Source organism: Ochotona princeps, chromosome 8 (assembly GCF_030435755.1).
Source record: "Ochotona princeps isolate mOchPri1 chromosome 8, mOchPri1.hap1, whole genome shotgun sequence".
NCBI lineage: Eukaryota > Metazoa > Chordata > Mammalia > Lagomorpha > Ochotonidae > Ochotona > Ochotona princeps.
This window is the reverse complement of record NC_080839.1, coordinates 36,600,717-36,616,551: the sequence shown is the minus strand read 5'-3', so window position 1 is coordinate 36,616,551 and position 15,835 is coordinate 36,600,717. Positions and strand designations below refer to the sequence as shown.

The following is a 15,835-nucleotide window of genomic DNA, read 5'->3' as shown; positions in this document are numbered from 1 at the left end:
TTGGGCCAGAAGTGGAGGTAAAGCTTGAAGTAGGGACTCCAATATAAGATATTGGAGTGGCATCTGAACCAACTATGCCAGATAATTGGTCTGTCTTTATATTTTTAGATTAAAACTTGTTTTATAAAATTATTATATGTCAGGGGCCCTGCGGCGTGGCCTAGCTGCTAAAGTCCTCGCCTTGAAAGCCCCGGGATCCCATATGGGCGCCGGTTCTAATCCCGGCAGCTCCACTTCCCATCCAGCTCCCTGCTTGTAGCCTGGGAAAGCAGTCGAGGACGGCCCAAAGCTTTGGGACACTGCACCCGCGTGGGAGACCCGGAAGAGGTTCCTGGTTCCCGGCTTCAGATCGGTGCTCACCGGCCCGTTGCGGCTCACTTGGGGAGTGAAACATCGGATGGAAGATCTTCCTCTCTGTCTCTCCTCCTTTCTGTATATCCGGCTTTCCAATAACAATAAAATCTTTAAAAAAATTATTATATGTCAGTAATCATAAGTCATGTAATTATAAAGGTGTAGGTTTTTAAAATAAAAGTTTTTTTTACAAGGCTTGTAATATAAAACATATCTAACTTTTTCCCACTAGGATCAGTTGCTTCCAATTTTTAAACTTTGCTTATCGCTGTTTTTTCTAAATAATGCATGTGTACTTCTACTTCTTGAGCTTTCCGTGTTATTTTTTATTGACTTTGTATTGTAGGAGATGAGGAATTAGCCTTTTTACCCTGTTTTTCTTCCACCATCCTCATGATATCTATTAAAATTTTGTTAAGCCTGTATTCACTATTGTTATGATTAGAGACTATTTACAATTGAGGTTTTGTTGTATTATGATTGTAACTCCTTTATTTTATAATTTGTATCTTTGAAGTTTTTTCCTCATTTCCTTATTTCCTTGGTTTTCTCTGTGTTTATTGAAAATTTATTCCCAAACTCTGTGCCAGAAATTTAAATTAGCTCAAAAACTTTTTTCGCTTATGTTTCTTAGAGACCCCTTTCCTGGAAATTCCCTCACCACTCTCCTATATAGAGTCCTCTGTCTCCTGGGCCTCAACTTTCCTTCTTTCTTGGTTACCCTCTTGTTTTGATGAAGTATATCTCCCAGTCCCTTTCTCAGAAAAAAGGCATAGGTAGTAGACCAGGGCGATGACTCAATGGTGAAATCCTCACCTTGCAAGCCCCAGGATCCAATATGGGTGCTGATTTGTGTCCTGGCTACTCTACTTCCCATCCAGTTCCCTGGTGGTGGCCTGGGAAAGCAAAGAAGGATGGCCCAAAGACTCTGCACCTACATGGGAGACCAGGAAGAAGCTCTTGGATCCTGGCCTTGGATCAGTTTAGTTCTGGCCATTGCAACCATCTGGGGAGTGATCTGACTGATGGAAGAGCTTTCTCTCTGTCTCTCCTTTTCTCTGTAAATCTGATTTACCTTTCCAACAAAAATAAATAATTTTTTTAAACACACAGGTAGTAAATTGAGACTATATACATTATAAATAATCTTTTACTTTCATCCAACCCAAGACTCAGGGTTCATCTTTTCTGAGTCTTTTGTTTGGGTGGTGGAAGGGCAGTCCTTCTTTTTTTGAGATTATTTATTTATTTGAAAGAGTTAGAGATATCTTGTATCTACTGGTTCACTTGGCAGATGACTTCAACGGCCAGCACTGGATCAGGTCAAAGCAAGGAGCCATGATTGCCATCAGGGTCTCTCACAAGGGTTCAGGAGCTCAAACACTTGGCCTGTTTTTTGCTTTTTTCCTTGGATGATTAACATGGAATTGTATCAGAAATGGAGCAACTGGAACACAAACTGGCATCCATATATGGAATGTCTGCGTCACATGATGTCCACTTTGACACAGTGCTGACCCCAGATCTTTCTTATGAAGGTTTTCTACTCATTTCTTTCAGTTTTTTCTAGTAACCCCACTTTCACAAGTATCTCATGCTTTCAACTCCTGAGCCTCCAGAGGTTCTTTGGCATGAATTAGGTAATTTTTATTCCTTCATGCTGTAGGTTCTTTTTTCTCTAGAATGTTAACTCAGTTATCACTCATTGTCTGTTTTGGAATTTTGGAATTTCCAAACTTTTAGTTATAACTTTTGCATTCTTTGTTACCTCTCCTGTTCAATTTTACAAGGTTCAAGTGAATTACAGCTGTGTAGTCTTCAACTTTCAGGGCAGAGGTCTCTGTTCTCAGCCCATCCCAAGCAGACTTTCCTGTTAGGTTGCTGATACTGTTCTTATCAAAGTCAAATGTCTTCCTAATCTCTTGGTAATTTGAAGCTTTATCTAAGTCGAATTCTCTATAGAATTTGATAAAGTTAGTCATTTGATCCTTCCAAAAGCACTATGTCTGCATCCTCAGGTTCAGTCCCCTGCCCTTTTCTCTCCCATTGGTCATGTAAAGTCTCTTGGATATTTAAGCCCACAGCACAGCACAGCACAGCACAGCACATATGCAACATTTTTTAAGTTTTATGTCCTCATTCCAATCTCTGTAATACTCTGAAGCTCTGTATTTTCCTAAGTCTATCTATCTGATTTATTTCTGTTGGGAAGTTCAGTATGTATATCAAATGAGAATAACTGCTGATTTATTTTTAAGGAAAGACTGAGGAAAAGTGATCACTTAGGGGTAGAGAGGGACAGTTTGAAGAGAGGATGTAGGTTTAGCATTTGGCACAGTGGTTTGAACACTATCTGGGATGCCCGCATCCCACATTAGAGTGCCTGGTTTAAGACCCAGCTTTGCTTCAGTTTCCAGCTTCTTGCTAGTGTATACCCAGGGAGTTAGCAGGTGATGGCTCAGTGCATTGGTGCCTGCCACTTATATAGGAGATGTGGATTGAATCCCAGCTCCTGGCTTTATCCTGTTTGTATCCCAGCTGTTTGGGTATTTGGGGAGTGAGAAACAGATTGAAGCCCCCCCTTAGTTTTCTCCCCTTTCTTCTCCTTCCTCTCCCCTCCTTTCAGATACAGTGAAGGAAGAATGTGTGTAGAGTGGGGAGGACATTCTAGTTAGGAGAGATTCCATAAAACAGACTTTTAAAAAATATGTATAATTGGCCCGACATGATGGCTCAGTGGCTAAATCCTTGCCTTGCACATGCCTGGATCTCATTTGGGCATCTTTTAGTGTGCCAGCTGCTCCACTTTCCATCCAGCTCCCTTCTGGTGGGCTGGGAAAGCAGTAGAAGATGGCCCAAAGCCTAGAGACCTTATATCTGGGTGAGAGACCCAGAAGAAGCTCCTGGCTCTGGCTTCAGATCAGCTCAGCTTCATTTGGGTAGTGAACCAGCAAATGGAGGCTCTATCTGTATTTTCTTCTCTATATAAAATCTGATTTGCTTTTCCAATAAAAAAAGTAAAGCTTAAAAAAAAGAAACGTGTATAAGAACAGTCCTTAATGACTCATTAGTCTGTTCTGTGTTCTTTTAAGAAAGGTTTTGAGGCTAGATGCTCTATAAAGAAGAGAGGTTTATTTAGCTTATAGTCAAGAGGTCCAACTGCATAGTGTGGTGTCCTGACAAAGGCCTCTCTGGCTGCATCGCAACATGGCAAGGAGAAGAAAGGGAAGCTGGCCTTGTAAGAATGATCCAGTGTATATGTTGGCCTTGCCTTGAGACAACCCTCTCTCCTAAGCACTGTCTCTGCAAGACTGGCTCAACTGTCTCTAAGGACAGGGCCCCAATGGTCCAGCTGTCTTCCTCTTGGCCCCACCTCCCAATAACTTCACACTGAAAACCAAACATTGAGCTCGTGAACCTTTGTGGGCTGCATGCATGCCATATCCAACCCCTAGCAGTGATATAATCTTTTCGCTGTACAAACGCTCTTCTTAGCTTGTTACTGGAAGTGAGACTAAGTACCTGTTGGCTGTAGTCACTTCTAGTCAGCACTGGAGGACTTAGACCCTGGAGGAGCTCAGTTGGATACAAGCTGTGTGAAAGGGGATTTCTGCCATTCTCCTCTTTGGGTATCATTTTTTTGTATGTGAGAGACAGTTAGAATTGGATTTTGCCTTGAGGAAGGGCTGTCAGAAATCTATGTGCTTGGTCATCCTCCATGACCTCGCCCATAAAGTGATCTAGAAGATTCTGAGAACCCACTCAGCCGTGATGGGCAGTAAGGCTGTTCTGTGCAGACTGTGTACCATGTGCAGAAACCCTGCTGCTTGCTTAGGATGGCCTGCCCTGATTTATTAGCCTGGTATTCATTTTCATTTGGATAACCAATATTGATTGTGTACATACTATCTTCTAGATGTTATTCTAGAAACCATAGTGTTAGGAATTTTTTTTAAAAATTTAAATATTAGGAATTTTAAAAAAAAAGAAGACCAAAACAATGCTCTCTAGAAGTTTATAATCAAGTGGAGGAAACAGCTAAGGAAGCAGACAAATATACAAGAGCATATGATGATCAGATATCAGAGTCATGTGATGGTCAAAATGTTGCCCACCCACCTCTGGGATTTCCTAGGAACCTTTCAGGGAGTCACAACTATTTGAACAGAAATGTTAAAGATGCTACTTGCTTTTAACATTCTTGTTATCTCACACATGTCCAGTGGTGTTTTCCAAAGGCACTGTGATGTGTGATGATGCCATGCCTCTGGTGGATGACGGCTGTGTGTGGTTTTTAATTTCTAAGACAGTAAGTGTTGGTGGATGTCACTGTCTACATGAAAGCCATTTGGAGTCATTAACTATTTCTAATAATGTAAAGACTCCTGAGACCAAATATTTGAAAATTACTATAACCAACAGGGACTGGTGGTGGGAAGTTTGTATGTTATGAGATCTGTGGGAGAAAGATCCCTAGTGCTGTTCACTTGGGAGTGCTGGCATGGATGTTGGAATTCTGGGTAGGGCATGACCATCACTAACAGTGAGACACAAGCCTCAGGCTTGAAAATTCCAAGAATACTATGGATTTATCTGATAATCTACCTTGTAAGAATGGTGAGCTGTTGCCAGGACCCTGACACCCAAAGGAAATGTCGTCTTGTTCTTCAGACTCTAGAGACCGTCCTGAGAGTAGTCTTGCCTCCTATTCCCACTCTCACAAACAAAAGACTCTCACTGAGATCCCGGGAAGTGAGATACTGAGCATCTGTGGCAGCACCAATGAGAAGCAGACTACCCCAAGGCTCAGTGCCCAGCCTGATAGCGTTGAATGGTTGTGAATTGATTTCTTTTGGCAGAATTGGGGGAGGCATCAGGCAAGGAGCCCAACAAGGTGGGTTGCTCCCCAAGTAAGCTTTTGAGGCTCTGTGTGACACAAGGGCATTTGCTAGGTCACTATGCAACGTGTGCCTCTGGTGGAGCTGTCTGTCAACCACATTCATGGGGAAACCATCACCGATGTGAACTGGCAGATGATCCAGGTGTGGACTTAGCAGACCTTGAAAGTGAAGGGCTCAGTATCTATCTATTTATAAAATCTTGTCTCTGCCAACATCTGGGAAAACCAGATGACACCTACTTACTGAAGGTCCTGGCAGCAGCCCACTTAAAGGTTGCAGCTTCTCTTGAGTTGCTTTCTGACCTTGGGGTTTCAAAGTGCAGATATCGGTCTTTGCTTCTGGCCAAAATGCATGATTATTTCAAGGTCTATGCCTCTGAGAATGAATGTGTGTAGCTGTATGTCACCCATTTTGTTGGGTCACTTTCAGGAGGAAGTAGTTAATCAATTCCTAGATGATGACTGATCACTGAGTATACACAGGCAGAAGAAACCTGTCCCCCAGAATCCGCCAGCATACCACTGGATAAAGGCTTAAGTGGGCTTTCTGCCAGTGAATTGCATTTGATAGTTGTGTGGGTGCAGCCCGTGGCAGGAATCCACACAGCTCACAGGAGATCTGTGGGGCCCTGGGGTGTTGCAGTGTCACTCTGTCTGGGTAAGTGACAGCCAGGCTGTGGGATTTGGTGATTATTTTTGGTTTGGTTTGTTTCTAGCTCAGAAGAAAGCCTATATATAACATTGAGGGAAGCATAACTTCCAGATTGTCAAGGTTGGTGCTAACAGTGAATGATATACTAATATATGTTACACAGAGCAAACCACAAGCTTGCAAGAGTGATGCACATGCACTAGATGAAGGGATAAATCTTCTGTTGTGTAATGGGAAAGAAAGCTGGCAATGTAAATGCAGTCTTAATATTTTTTTTTCCAGCACTGCATGTGTAATTAGGCATTCAGTGACTTCCTCATCTAAGGAAATTTGACTTTAATGGGAACTGTGTAGCTAACTATCGAAGGAGTCTTTTGAAAATGCAGGGGTGAGGATAGGAAAGTATTAACTGTAAAGATGTATTATACCCTTGGCTTTCAAACAGAACAAAACAACTCCACTGCTGTCAGTCTGCCAGTGTGTTTGCTATGCAGATAGAGATGAAACTTGTATCCTGAACCCTAAGAAATTAAGCCGGAAACAGAATGCTCAGGTATCTCTTTTTTCCTTCCTTCCATCCTTCCTTCCTTTCTTCCTTCCTTCCTTTCTTTCTCTCTCTTCCTTTTTCCCTTCCTTCCTTTTTCCCTTCCTTCCTTTTTCCTTTCTTCCTTCCTTTCTTCCCTCCTTCCTTCTTCCTCTATTTCTTTTTTAAAGATTTATTTAGGTATCTGAAAACCAGAATTACAAAGCAATAGTGACAACAAGAAGGAGAGGGAGAGAGGGTGAGGACAGAGAGAGAAATCTACCATCCACTAATTCATTCTCCAAATATCCACAGTGGCCAGGGCTGGGCCAGGCCAAAACCCAAAACTGCATCTAGATCTCCCATGTGGGTTTCAGGGGCCCATCTTCTGCTACCTTTCCAGGCACATTAGCAGGGAGCTGGATCTGAAGTAGGGAAGCCGGGACTCCAACCAGTGCCTATATGGAGTGCCAATGTTACAGGTGGGTGGGTCAACCCACTGCACCACTATGCTTGTGTTGGTCAGATACCTTTCATCTCCTAATTTGTATGTTATGTTTTAATCATCTAAGAGTCTCACCTCTCAAAGGGTTCTGCTTCAAGAGTGTCATTTCATTGGTGTCTGGAAAGTGCACAATTTATGATGTAGTCTCAGGATGTCTTGAGAAAATAAGGCATAACTTTGGGCAAATCCAAAGTTCACTATTAAGAAGAGAGAGTTTAAAATGTGGAGTTTAGGAGCTTGTACAATGACTCAAGTGACTAATGCTCCACCTCCAAATGCCGGCATCCCTTATAGGCGCTGGTTTGTCCTGGCTGCTCCACTTTCCATCCAGTTCCCTGCTTATGGTCCAGGAAAATAGTGCATGATGGCCCAAGTCCTTGGGATCCTGCACCCACGTGGGAGACCCAAAGGAGGATTTTGGCTCTCGACTTCAGATATGCTCAGCTCCAGCCATTGTAGCCATTTGGGGAGTGAACCAACAGATAGAAAATCTTTCTCTCTGTCTGTCTCTCCTTCTTTTTGTAGATTTGCCTTTCCAGTATAAATAAATATTTTTTTTAATGTAGATTTCAACCAAGGCTGATCCAAGAGAGTCACTCCCTGTCCACTTACTCCGGGAATCAGTGCTGGATAGGGTTAAGAAATTATAGGCGGAAGCTGGGCTTAAACGTTGAAGACCATGGATAAGTCTCAAAGGCAGCCACTCCCTTGCTGAGTCCCAGCTCCCTGTGTGGGGCTTCTTCTCAGAGCATCCCTCAGCGGGCAAGGCTTTGTTAGTAATGCCCAGCTTTTCTGCAGCAAAGGTGGCCACGATCCCTATGGTTTCACCACATAGAGCATAGCAGTCTTTTAGAGAAAGGAATTCTTTCCAACCCATAGTGCTTTTTTTTTTTTTAAATTGTTTTGGAAAAAATTAGATTAACGGTTTCTCTCCTGACATTTTACAGAAAATATTTAGAACTGTCAAAAGGGGGCATCCTTGCTTTTCCAGACAAAAGAAATAACAAAATGAGTTCCCTCTTTACAGCAGCCATGGTGGAGTGGGAGGTGGCAGGCAGCAGAGCTCTTAGTGACTTTAAATAGAACTGGGTGTGCTGCCAATACTACACCTGGGGTCGGGGAAGGGAGGGTATGGACCCTGCAGGTCTATAACCTGCTACTCAAAGTGAACCTGTAGTACCAGCCTCACCTGGGAACCTGCCACAATCGTGGGCCCAACCCAGACCTGCTGGCTCAGAATCTGCATTAACAAGGTTCCAGGTGGTCCATGAGCAGCTTCAAGTTTGAGAAGTGCAATCTCACGGCTCCACTCCACAAATTTCATAGGGACAAGGCTAGGAGGGCTAGAATCCCCTGGGGTACTTGGTAGCACATTTTCCTGGGCTTACAGCCCTGACCCACTGACCTAGAATTTTGAATTGAGAGGCTGGACAGTCTGTATGTTTTAGCAGATGTCCTGGGGGAGGTTGGTCATGAGTGGGGAGTGAGAAGTACTCTAAGACACCTTTATGTTGTGGAAGGAAATACACAATTATCCAAAGAAATAGCTTTGTCCAAGTCACCTCTTTATTTTGAAGAGATGCAGTATCCCTTTTCCTTGCCGCTCCTGCTCTTAAAAAGGGAATGCTCCAGATAGGGCTCAAGAAGCAAAGGGGATGGATGTGGGAGCTGGTTGTCTCTGTGGAAACTTACATTGCTGTCAGCAGAGGGCAGCAAAGGACGCCCTGCTGTGAGACCTGCTGCCTGTGTGATGAGAGCAAGATGGGGAGTCCGGAGGCAGTGGTCTATTTACTAGTGATGACCTCAGGTCTGGCTGGATTGATGCTGTGTTGGTCAAGTGGATGGGGAATCACAGTAGACTCTGGTCAGGTGAGATCTGAACCAGTGTTGTCCAGTAGAAATGGAATACATATCAGTAAAGTTTTCTAGAAGCTGCATTTTTAAAAAAAGAGATGGGTGAAATTAAATATATATTATTTAACTTGATATATTAAAAATAAGGAATTTAATTTTTTATAAATATAAATAGAATGGATTTTGTGTATTCCATAGGCACAGCTCTGAAACAACCTGTATGTGCATTATTAATGGAGTGGTTTACATTTTTTGTGCTATTCTAAATATATGTGTTTTATACTTGAAGCACATCTTAGTTTGGACTAAGTACATGTCTGGTGCTCAGTGGCCCCCTGTGAGCTAGTGGTGATTACACAGGACAGGAAAAGCTAGGGGAAGGAGAAATGGGACCATAAACAGGGAAGGATTAACATCTGACATAGGGCAGATTATGGGGCCCTCATACAGGAGCAAATATTCACCAAGAGGTGACATTTTAATTTGTTACTGAGCATCTACTGAGTGTCAGAAGCTGGGCAGGAGGCTGGAGATACATAAGTCATCAAACAAAGTTCCTGATGGACTAGTGGCTAGAGAACCTGAGAGGTGGCCTGCACACAGAACTTTATAAATCCACATTATTCCCTCCTGCCCACTTCCTCCAAGCCACACCCGCACCCTTCCTGCCCTGCAGCTTCTTGGTGCAAGCCCTGGGTGGACCCTGAGATGAATTCTTTGTTTTGCTGTTGGGGGGCAGGGAAGGGGGAGCTCTGAATGACAACTAAATCAGACATTTTTTTCCCCTTCTCGTAATCATTTCCAGGTTTACTCAGAAGTTGTTAGAAATACACATTTGTTTTGTCTGGGGAAAGACAGTCTGGCTGAAGTGATTAAGCTGGCTCTAAGACTCCCTGAAAGGAAAAGACAGGCACATCAGCAGCTAAGTGTCACATGGGAATCCCTTCCAGGGCATCCCCTCCACCACTTAACCAAAGGTTAGCCCCACCACATTCAAGGTCTCTGATGCCCTCGGCCATGCTGTTCTAGGTTAATGCTATTTTGGGAGAGCAGTTCTTCATTTCAGCGTGAATTTCCTCATCTTTTGGCACCAATTGAGTGAAATTCTCAGTGCATTTTTTCTTAGATGGATGGAAGCTAAAAGAGAATGGAAAGCCTCCAGCTGTTTGAGGCTCCATCCTCAACGACAATCAAAATTCTCCATCTTTTCTTGTTCTTGGCACTTTCTGATTGAAATAAGATTCCAGCATTTATCTGCACCTGCAATTTTGACAAGAAAGGAAAATTTAAAAGACAAGTGAAAGAATTCTCTGAGGGAAGTCAATGAGTCGACAGTAGTCAGACGCCTGCGAATCTCTTTTTTGCATTCCTCCGTCAATTAGGCTGCAGTCACATGTTGGAGAGCAGAACTTAAGTCTGTGAGTAGAAATGCAAAAATGTGTGCCGATCAGTAGCTGGAACCTTCCTCTGGAGTGAATATTACTTGGATGATCCATTTGGTATTGAAATGGAGAGGATTTTGAGTCAAAGAGGCCACTTTAAATTATAGATTTGAGTTTAGTTGAAGGTCATACTTAATCTTGCATGAATAAAATCTTCAGAGATTTTGGAATACTCTCAGAAAATGCAGACTATCTTGAGCACATAAGCATTTCCTTTAGGGGATCAAAGCAGTTTGATATTATTGCCCTTTGCCTAATTATCAATCTGTTAGCATACGATATACTAGAAAGGACAATATCAATCTGTTGAGCACTTTCATTCCCAACAGCTGTTACCAAGAGCTTTGACAGAAAGTTACCAGAGATCTGGAAAGATTGTAAATGGAAATTGGTAGTAACTGGAATTTCATTTTGGCTCAACAGATGGCAAAAATGACCCACTCAAAGGAGAAGGATTGTTTAGTTAATCCTTGTGGCACAAATATTCCACCAGCTCCAGAAATTTAGAAATCATCTGTGGACTCAGAAGGCTGATTTGACTATCTGAATGCCCATTTAACCTGAGTCAAAAACTTCCAGCCAGGATGAAAAAGGAAATGTAATGAGTTGTAAGTTCATTGTTTAGCGGGAGATGTGTCCTCAGCTCTCAAGAGAGATGGGGACGTTCATAAGAGTCTGCACATGAAGAATGGTAGACTCATGGCTGTACTATGCTTTCCCAAAGCTACTGGTTCATGTTACAAATTAATGGTTAGTATTTGGGGAAGTATAAATGCACTTCAGAGGTTTTTTAACTTGTTCATATGAATTAGCTTCATCATCATCATCATCTTCTTTTTATGAATTAGCTTCTTGCCCAATTCCTCCCCCTAATGCTAATCTAAAGCCTATGTTTTTTCTCCATGGCTTGCTGTGTTAATTGGATCACAGAGATAATCCCATCCCGTAAAAAAGTAATCTCTGCAGGTTTTGGAATCTGCATTTTGCAGGATTATCTCTCAAAGGCACTAGATTTGAAGCACTGGGTTGGTGCAAAAAACCTGCAGTTGGTACTGTAAATATTGCCCGTGAAGATAGGCCCGGGGAAGCTCAGGGTCCCAAGGAATGGCAGATTGGCAGTCTGGACACTAGAGTCCTGACCTCAGGATTGCCACTAATTAGTAGTTCACTTAATGTTGCTACTTCTCTGGGACTCTGCAGCCAGATTTCTGTGCAAAATGAGGAAAGAGGATGAGAACAATATTTCTCAAAATACAATCCAGGGCAAACTGGCATTTTAAAATATGAATGGATATTCCATGAAGATGTCGAAATGGAGTATGTTTGAAGAAATCTACAGACCATCATCCCTTTTTTTTTTTCAGATAAAATTCAACATTTAATCTGTAAGTTTTTAAATATGAGAGATCAGTTTTAAAATAAAATTTCAGAGGTTTTTTTTGAAGTTTCCTTTTTAAATTATAGTTTTGACAATTTTTACATAGTTAATTAAGGTAAAAAGGTACAAGGGCTATAGGAAAGTAGGTAAGACTATTATTTCCATGTTGCTTCCTTCATATATCTGAGGTAAAGGGAATATTGATTGAGAAGCCCCACCCATTCTCCCACCCACCCCACATCATCCCTTCTTGAGTGTCGTGGTGCCCAGTAGTATATACATTACCAGGCTCACAGGAGTCCTGCAGTAAAGAAGTGCAATTATGGTGCCAGGGCCGGTGCCATGTGGTAGTATGTTAAGCTTCTGCCTGCAGTACCAGCATCCTATGTGGGCATTGGTTCAAGTCCTGACTGCTCCACTTCTGACACACCTGCCTGATAATGTGTCTCAGAAAGCTGTGGAAAATGACCCACATTCATGGGCCCCTATACCCATGTGGGAGACTGGAAAAAGTCTCAGGCTCTTGGCTTGTGACCATCTGGGGAGTGAGCCAGTTGATCTCTGTCTCTCCTCTTTTCGTAATTCTACCTTTCAAATAAAACTAAGTAAATCTTAAAGAAAACAAATGTATTTGCATGTATTTGTGTATGCACATACAGAGGGGCTACAAAAAAGGTCATGGAAAATTTATACTATTTTAAAATTTAATTTCTATGAACTTATTGTTATTTAAAAATTTGCTGTTTTTATTGGAAAGTCAGATATATAGAAAGGAGGAGAGACAGAGTTTTTCTCCCATCTGCTGATTTACTCCCCAAGTGGCCACAATGGCTGAAGCTGAGCCGATCTGAAGCCAGGAGCCAGGAGCTTCCTCCGGGTCTCCTACGTGGGTGCAGGGTCCCAAGGTTTTGGGCAGTATTTGACTACTTTCCCAGGCTACAAGCAGGGAGCTGGATGGGAAGTGGGACCACTGAGACACAAACTGGCGCCCATGTGGGATCCTGGCACATGCAAGGCAAGGGCTTTAGCTGCTAGGCTACCACGCCAGGCCCTCAAACAACTTTTTAAAAAATATATTTTATTTATTTATTTATTTTTATAATCATACTTAGTTGATTATGGCACAAAGGGTCAAGGGCTACAGAAAAGTGGGTAAGACCATTGTTTCCACACATCATTTTTTCCCTCTGTTTCTGGGGTCAGGGGAGAAACAGAGAGAAGCCCCACCCAGCCTCCCACCCATCCCAGGTCCCCAATGTGGGTCATGCTCTGAGGGTCCTGCTCAAGTGGTTTTGATAGTTCAATAGTTCTTAACTGTTGTCAATCTCGCCGTTCCAAGCACGATGAAATCTATTCAGAATCCACTGGTTGACATGGTTGGGGTTCTGAGATCAGCAGTTTAGTTGGAGGGATCTCCAAAGAAACTTGGTTTGAGGTGATCCCAGACCTGATTCTTGTGTGTACTTGCCAGTACAGGGTCCAGCACCATCTTTCACCCCAGTCAGCTTATGCACATGCTGGTCATTGCAATTGCTGGGTCATTTCTACTTTCAAGCCTTTCTTCCACGCAAACCTATGAGTGTTCCAGCCTCATCCTGCCCACTTCATACTCAGCCCTCACGCAAACAAGTGGGAGCTGCAGCCTAGCTGGGCAACTCCCCATAACCCCTATAACCCCCACCAAGCCTGCCCCCTCTACCCGGGTTCCCATGCTTGCCAGGGTGTACCACAGACTTGTTCAGTCTGTCCCACATCCCATTTAGCTCTCGTACATGTCAGTGGACATTGAAGCCTAGTTCAACCCAACTAACCCTACTATCCAGCCCACACACATACTGGCTGGTGCCTTTCTGTCTAGCCCTGTCCCTGTCCTGGTTTTCATGCTCTCCAGTGGGAGTGGTAACCCAAGAGGGAGGTGCCCACTATTTCCATACTAGGCCACTCCCACTCCTGGATTATGCACTCTCCAGGTGGTTCTGGAGTTTAACTTGTCAGATTTAGCCCCCCAGTGCCAGCCTCTGCCAGTAGATGCTGTGGAAAAGCCCAACCAACCCTTACCCACTCTAATTTTTGCTTGCACTAGTCGGAACAGTCAGCCCAACCTGGCCTTTCCCTGATCTAGCTTACATGAGGCCCACAGGTGTCGTAGCCCTGCCTGGTCTGGTCTGCCCCCATTCCAACTCATGCTCTCCAGTGGGAGTGGTTGTCCAGCATTCCCCCACCAGCTTTGCCCCCTCCCTCTCTGGTTCTCATGTGTGCTGTTTGGGCGCTGTGGCCACATCTGGTACAGCTTACCTCACCTTGGCATTCCGTAATGTACACTGGTTTGTGTCGTGACCAAACCTGGCCTGACCCACACTCTGTTCTGGTGCTTGGTTTTGTCAGTGGGTGATGTGAACTGGTTTAGCCTGGTCTGCACTCAACCTATGCCAAATGTATGCCAGGGGGTATCTTTCTCTGGCCTGGCCTAGGTTGCTCCTTATCATAGTTCTTGTGCTCACCTGCAGAGGATTTTTCCAAGCTCCTCCAACAGAACCTCTCCCTATACCAGGCAAGGACTTTAGCTGCTAGGCTACCACGCCAGGCCCTCAAACAACTTTTTAAATGCATGAGTTTTCAAACTTATTTTTACAATGGGACTCCTGGTCTTTTTTTCCCCCTAAGGAAATTTTATTGGGATTGATGTTTTGTGCACGAATTAAGATGCTCATATTTTATTTTGGAGTGCCTGGATTTGAGTCCTGGCTTCTCTACGTCTAATTCCAATCTCCTGCTGTTGCACATCTTGGGAGGCAACAAGTGATGGTTCAACTGCTTGAGTCCCTGCCACACACACGAGAGACCAGAGTTCTAGGCTCCTGGATTCAGTTTGGCCCAAATCCAGCTATTGCAGCCATAGCTGAGGAGTAAGCCAGCAGACAAAATTGTTCTCTTTGTCTTTGCCTCTCAAATAAATTAAAATAAGTAAATAATTTTTTAAAAGAAAACTTACTGACTTCTGGACTATAATTGATAAATGTTGAACTAAATCAGCAGTTTTCAAACTCTTTGTTTTCAGGACTCTTAAAATGTATCAAAGACTTCAGAGTTTTTATTTTTTGCAATTTATTTAGACATCAAAGAGGATACATTAATGCATTAACTTAAAATAGCAATAACAAACACATGTAAGTATTTCTCCAAGAGTAACTGTTTTCTTTTTAAAAAGTATTTTATTTGATTAAAAAAAAATTATTTAGTTTTTGAAAGTTACAGAGAGAAAGAGGGAAAGATAAAGGGGAGAGAGAAAACTTCAGTCTGCTGGTTCACACCCTACCTTGCTGCTAAAGCCAGGGCTGGGCAAAACCAAGAGCCTGGAGATTCTTTCTAGTATCCCATTTGGGTGGCAGGGGCCCAAGCACATGAGCCATCTTCTGTTGTTTTTCCCAGATGATTCAATCTGTTGTAATATGCTGTTTTGTTGAAGAAAATCTAGCTTTATAAAACTATGAAATTGCAAAATGAGAATTCTGTTGACCTTTTCATATGATTGTGGATATTCTTTGATACTATATCAAAATTCAACAAGATTATACAAAATGAAATTGTATCAATGACCTTTTACATGTCCTTCTATTAAAATCCATCATTCTGTCTTATCCTTCAAATGAATCTTTTACTCAATTATGACTTTATAACATCATGTTTTTGTCATCTGGAAAATACTGATTCACTGGGTCACACAGATTTTCTCGTTCTTGATAGATTCCATAACACTATTCAGAGTACAGAGCACCAACTATGTGATATCAGAGACATTGTGTTTGTTAGTGTTATGATGATTTCATCCTGAAAGTCTTGGGAAGAGTATTGGGAAGCTGTCAAGCTCACTGTTGCAGATACAACATTTCAAAGTTTTATTTGAAAGCTTGAATTTTATCATTGGCAGGAAATACTGTCATTTATTTTCCTTAAAGCTTAGATCTCTTGGAGAAAATGTCTGCCTCAGACTAAGGTCTGATGGACTGTGTGTCAGTTGTTTCTTCAAATCAAAATTATCTTACATGAGAAATCTGGCTGGGCCCACAGGTGCTCTTGCTCTGGGTCCTCACTGGCATATACGGGAAGTGCTCCAGGCATATTTCTCGTGTTCCACGCAGTATTAACTCAAAGTTGAAATTTGATAGAATTTGCAATTCTTACTGCTTCAGCTAGGATATCATTAAGGGACGTTGGTCTTTTTTTCTC

General features: G+C 42.6%; 1 protein-coding gene across 5 annotated transcripts in view; it reads left to right on the top strand.

The window, feature by feature from the left end:
• Positions 1-15,835, top strand: part of BCL11A (BCL11 transcription factor A) — a 267,180-nt gene that overhangs the window by 41,577 nt on the left and 209,768 nt on the right. The window lies entirely within an intron of this gene.